This window comes from Apium graveolens, chromosome 5 (genome assembly GCF_009905375.1).
Source record: "Apium graveolens cultivar Ventura chromosome 5, ASM990537v1, whole genome shotgun sequence".
In the NCBI taxonomy this organism is placed as follows: domain Eukaryota; kingdom Viridiplantae; phylum Streptophyta; class Magnoliopsida; order Apiales; family Apiaceae; genus Apium; species Apium graveolens.
Window position 1 is genome coordinate 239,224,446 of NC_133651.1, and position 6,158 is coordinate 239,230,603.

At 38.7% G+C, this 6,158-nt stretch overlaps 1 non-coding gene across 1 annotated transcript; it reads right to left on the reverse strand.

The window, feature by feature from the left end:
* Nucleotides 1-686: 686 nt before the first annotated feature.
* LOC141662919 (small nucleolar RNA R71) lies at nt 687-793 on the reverse strand. Its single transcript, XR_012551020.1, has one exon. It is a non-coding gene; the product is annotated as a small nucleolar RNA R71 (small nucleolar RNA).
* Nucleotides 794-6,158: the final 5,365 nt, after the last annotated feature.

Here is a 6,158-nt window from a genome sequence, read left to right on the forward strand (position 1 = left end):
ATTTGTCTTAGCATTGAGCGATAACCATATATTGTTGCATAGGTGTATAAATTGAACTTAACCTAAACCAGTCTCTGTGGGAACGAATCTGATTTATATCTTATACTACTTGCGAACGCGTATACTTGCGTGAATATTAGTGCGTGTTTTCGCCCTAACAAGTTTTTGGCACCGCTGCCGGGGACTCGGTGTTAATTTTTAGTTTATGTGCTTGTCATCAGTGGTCGTTAAAGTTTACTGACTCGTATTCTTTTACTTTCACGATTTATTTGTTTGTGTTTCAGGTACTCATTACAATGGGAGATCTAGCAGCACGAACGAGAGCCTTGATGGATTTTTCTCAACCCAAGATCAATGACATTCAATCTAGCATTGTCCGGCCAGCAATCACAGCTAATACCTTTGAGATCAAGCCTGACATAATTCAATGGGTGCAGAATTCAATCCAGTTTGGGAGTTCTCCAACTGAAGATCCCAATATGCACATTAGGGATTTCATTGAGATTTACGACACCTTCAAGTTTAACGGTGTTTCTGAAGATGCTGTGAAGCTGAGACTGTTCCCATTCTCTCTGAGGGACAAGGCTAAGAGCTGGTTACACTCTCTACCAACTGGTTCGATTACTACTTGGGAAGATCTTGCTCAAAATTTTCTTACTGAATTCTTCCCTATGGCGAAGATAGCTGCAATCAGGAATGCTCTTACTCAATTTGCACAGCAATCAGAAGAATCTTTATATGAAGCTTGGGAGCGCTACAAGGAGATGCTTAGGAAGTGTCCTCATCATGGAATGCCTGATTGGATGATCATCAATTGTTTTTATAATGGGTTGGGAGCACAGTCCAGACCCATGCTCGATGCAGCAACATGTGGAGCATTATGGGTAAAGAGCTATAAGGAAGCTTATGATCTAATTGAATTTATGGCTGCTAATGAATATCAGTATCCAACCAAGAGATGTCCACATGGAAAGGTAGCAGGAGTTCTTGAAGTGGATACAGCTACGGCTATCACTACTCAGCTGAAGGCGTTATCTATGAAGATCGATTCTCTGGATAACTATGGTGTTAAATAGATAATTAGTGTTTGTGAGCTGTGTGCAGGTCCGCATATGATAGAGCAATGTGCTATATCCAGTGACTCAGCTCAGTTTGTGAGCAACTTTCAGAGATCGCAGCAGCCAGTTCCTGCCACTTATTATCCTGACAACTAGAATCATCCTAACTTCAGCTGGAGCAACAATCAGAATGCGATGCAACAGCCGTTCCTGTAGTTTGGAAATAAGCTATTTAACCCTCCTGGTTTTTAACAACAAATTGCACCAAAACAACAACTCCAAATTCAACATCAAAATCATGATACAGGTCTATCTTCTAATGAAAAATCTGAATTGGAGGAGTTGAGGCTTATGTGCAAAAACCAGGCTATTTCTATCAAGACTCTGGAGAACCAAATAGGGCAAATTGCTAATGCCTTATTGAATCGCCCACCAGGAACGCTTCTTAGTGATACAGAAACAAATCCAGGTAAGAGGGAAGTTGAAGAACAGGTGAACGCCATCACCTTGAGGTCTGAAAAGGTCGCAAGCCCCAATATTCAGCAAGACGAAGAGCCTGAAAAATCTCAAGTTTCAGAAAATGCAGTTGTGGCTGAAGAAGAAGTGCAGAAGGAAGCATAGGTGGAACCAAGGAAGACTACTGTGGAACACACTCCTCCCGAGGGTAATACAGGGGAGAAACAGATCTATCCTCCACCTCCTTTTCCAAAGAGGCTGTAGAAGAAAAAGCTGGATAAGTAGTTTGAGAAGTTTTTGGAGGTGTTCAAGAAACTTCATATTAACATACCTTTCGCTGAAGCTCTTGAACAGATGCCTAGCTATGCGAGGTTTATGAAAGGTATTCTCTCTCGGAAAGTAAAGCTCGATGACTTAGAGACCGTTGCTCTAACGGTAGAATGCAGTGTTGTGCTGTAACAGAAGTTGCCTCCGAAGCTTAAAGATCCTGGAAGCTTCACTATTCCTTGCACCATCGGAAACTTGTCGTTCGACAAGTGTTTATGTGATTTAGGAGCTAGCATCAATCTGATGCCCTTATCTATCTTCAAGAAGCTTGGTCTGCCTGATCCCAAACCAACATACATGTCATTGCAACTAGCTGACCGTTCCATCGCTTATCAACAAGGTATAGTGGAGGATGTCTTGGTCAAGGTGGATAAACTTTTCTTCCCTGCTGACTTTGTAATTCTTGATTTCGAGGAAGATAAAAAGATTCCCATTATCTTGGGAAGACCATTCTTGGCTACAGGTCGAACTATGATCGATGTGCAAAAAGGAGAGCTTTCGATGAAGGTTTACGATCAAAAGGTCACTTTTAATGTGTTCAAGGAAATAAAGTTACCCACAGCTAAAGAGGAGTGTTTTAAAGTAGAGCAACTGCAGGTTTTGAATGCACCTCCGTGGAAGAGGAAGTTGGATATGCCATTCGATTCTCTTGGGTTAGCAGAGCTGAAAATTTCTCAGGAGCGTTTTGACCCATTTATTCAAGAAGCTCCCACATTTGAGCTCAACCCTCTGCCAGATCACTTGAGTTATGCATTCTTAGGTGCACCCCCTGACAAGGAGTTGGGATATATTTTTGATGATATAGAGGATAGCCGAACGAATCCTCTCGTGCCTTTAGAGGGTTCTTTTCATGTGCCACATACAGTTGATAGGACTGGTGTTAGGGATGCGCAGTATAGAAGATTGACTAGGCGTATGGAGGCTATGCATGTCATCCACCGATATTTTGCTGCAGATTTGACACACGCTTTCGGTACTGTTGTTCGAAACACTGGTGGCGAGGTTGATTGACCACCTGATCCTCCACCCGATGAGGGTGACTCTCGTGCTAATTAGGTATGCCTGAAATCCTTATTATTACCTTCAATGAGGACATTGAAAATTTTAAGTTTGGGGGTGATAATGTAAGGATTAGTAGTGTGTGTGTCCATTTAGATTCATATAGATTCATATTGCATGTTTAGTTTAGTTCATTCATATTTTTGCATGATTATTCATTTAGGACATATATGTTTATTTTTATATGATTTCATATAGTTGTATTTGCATGCATATTTAGCATGATCCCTTAAGATGAACTATGATATTTGATAAGTTGATGTTGATTTGAGTGTGGTGATGACGAATAGAGGGATGTTTAAGTCTTAATGAATTGATTTGCATGCCAGAAACAAATATTTTCACAAAGTCTTATAGGGTTGCTTCTGATCTAGATCATGATCATACTTGTTTGTTGTTGAGATTTAATCACTTGGTTATATTTAGAATTTGTGATATTCTCGTAATGACGTAAAAATACTGATTTTTTTTTATCTGGAGAAAAACTTGGATTTCATTGCTAGTTGTTGTAAGGCTAGGCGTCAAATGGCTAGTAGCCGACTCATATTTTTATGAGTAGTCTAGGGTTGAATGAGATGGAGCGAAACACATACATTCAGAAATTATTGAGAAAAAGAAAAAAAATGAAAAAATTGAAAAAAATGAAAGAAAAAAAGTATGTGTTTATGCATTATTGATCAAGAGTGAGCTCTTTAATACTCGAGTTATTAAGTTCTAGGGGACTTTGTGCCTAGTGACCTAAGGCTTTTATAGTCTGAGATCCGCTAACCTAACGCTCGCTACATGGGTATTATTGTATAAGTCTTTTGGGACCTCATTCATTGCACGGTCAAATAAGCATCTTTGCTATGTGTTCAATAATAGTGTGAATCCTTGTATAACTCTAGCAGAAAGGAGGTGTTGTAAGTTATAATGCGTTTATTGTCTATTTTGTTTATAAATTTTTTATTATTTCGATGATAGCTAAATTATGGTTATTGATCTAGTATCGAAAGCATATCTGTTAAGCATTCCACACACGCACGTTTCTGGTTTATGAGTTGGTTTGTGGGATTTATTCGAGCTCTTTTTAAAGTCATTGCATTCTTAGAGGCATTGGCTTATTCATTTGATTATATTTATTTTGAGGAGATCAATTGCATTATCATTTAGTTGCATTCACGTAGTTGCATTCATGCATTAGGTTTGTTTTGTAGTTTTGAGTCTGTTTATGCTTGAGGAAAAGCATCGATTCAAGTTTGGGGGTGTGATAAGTGGATTTTATATCCACTTGGAATACTTTATTACAAGCTTAAATTGGTGTTTTGGACTCAAGTTGTTGGTATTTTGATGTGTTTTTGTGTTATTACATTTCAGGTATCACTTATATGAAGAAAAGAGCTTTTAAAGGAAATGTGATAAAAAGTGATCATAATTGGAAGCCAATTCCATTTTCAAGTTTTAGATAATCTCGTTAGCTTCATGTGGGTAGTTGAATCGCCTAATTCTGACGAGTAGAACTCAAGTTATGGCCAAAACAAGATTCATCAGAATTTTTTCTAGAAACTGTCTGAGCGCCCGCTCAGGAGAACTGAGCGGCCGCCCAGAGAGCTGAACGCCCGCTCAGGAGAGCTGAGCGGCCGCTCAGGGCGTGGCTGGTCGCTGATTTCGCTGAAAAAGCCTTTTTTGAGTGGAATTTGACGATTTTAAGGGTCCAGGTCCACTAGGGGTGTATATATACTTAAAAAAAGGGTTTTCTTCATCCGGGAAGATTGGGATACCAAGGAGAAGACCTAGAAGCATAGAACAACTCCGAAAAAGAAGATCTTGTTTTGAACTTGTGATTCTTTGAATTAGTTGTAACTTTGGATGCTCATTTTCGTTCTTGTTGAACCTAGATCTCGTTTATTCGTACTTTAAATATTATTCAGTTTATTAAGACCTTGTTCTATACCATGCTTTCATTGGAACCAATGTTGATAATGAGTTCGATTATGGGCTAATCGTTGTCATGGGGTTCTAGCGGATTTACTTATGGATTTCAATAATTAATTTGTTTCGATATCTTGGTGTGTGATGATTGATGGATATCCTAGTATTGGTTGTGCTTATTCGTCTTATGTGCGTAGCTAACATATAAGATAGCGTGTTAATCTCTATTGCAGCGACAGTGAATATAGAGGTTTAGAACTTGCCATGCTAGCATAGGTTCATGAATGTGTATGCATGATTCGTAGGTAACTCTAACCATTTTTCTTGCCCTATGTAATCAAGATAGATAACATGTGCTTAAACCGTTATGTTGTCAAATTCTATAGACATATAGGGTCTTAATATAATTGGTGCCTATTCAGCTTCTATCTCTTTTGTGGATGTCTGGTAGAATGGTACTCGTGCAACGAAAGTTGGCGTTTATCAGTTTCATGTTATCTGATTAGTGTCATCACCATCACATGCTAAGGTTAAGAACGAAAAGGCTATTGAATGAAGTAGTAATGAAGTTAGAATCCCACATTTGTCATATATAGTAATTTAACCTCAATTCTCTTAGTTAATGTTATTTGGTATAATCTCTTAGTTTAATAAAAACCCAATTTGTTATTTGTCTTAGCATTGAGCGATAATTATACATTGTTGCATAGGTGCATAAATTGAACTTAACCTAAACCAGTCTCTGTGGGAATGAATCTGATTTATATCTTATACTACTTGCGAACGCGTATACTTGCGTGAATTTTAGTGCGTGTTTTCGCCCTAACAACAAGCATTTCCACTGAGGATTGGATCTCATTGAGTTGATTTTGATGAGAAGCTTGATTCTTCAAAATGTCATCAATTTGAGCCTGTTGCTTCTCCTGAGTTTTCTCAATGTACTCAATTCTGTAAAAGGTAGGTTTGAAAAACCTTTTCTTGTCCAGCTTGACAAGCATATCTTGCTGATTTAAGGATTCTTGAATCTTGTCTACCTTGGCCTGAGTTACAGATTGTTGACCTTGATGGTGCCTTGTACTTAGTGCAGTATACCTGAGCTGTGTCTTGAAATCATCATTGACTAACATCTCATCAGCTTTGGTCAAGTGATCAGCAAGTATGGTTGAAGAAGGAACAAAATCAACTTTCTTCCATTCCTTAGTCCACTCCCGTCCTCTAGGAGTCTCACTCCAAGGTACTGGTGCATCTTCTCTAACAAACTTCTTGATTAATTCAGCTTTGTTTGGAGCTAGTTGAGGTGCATGTCCTGATGGACTAGCTGCATCAGCATCAGCATTAGAAGCAGCT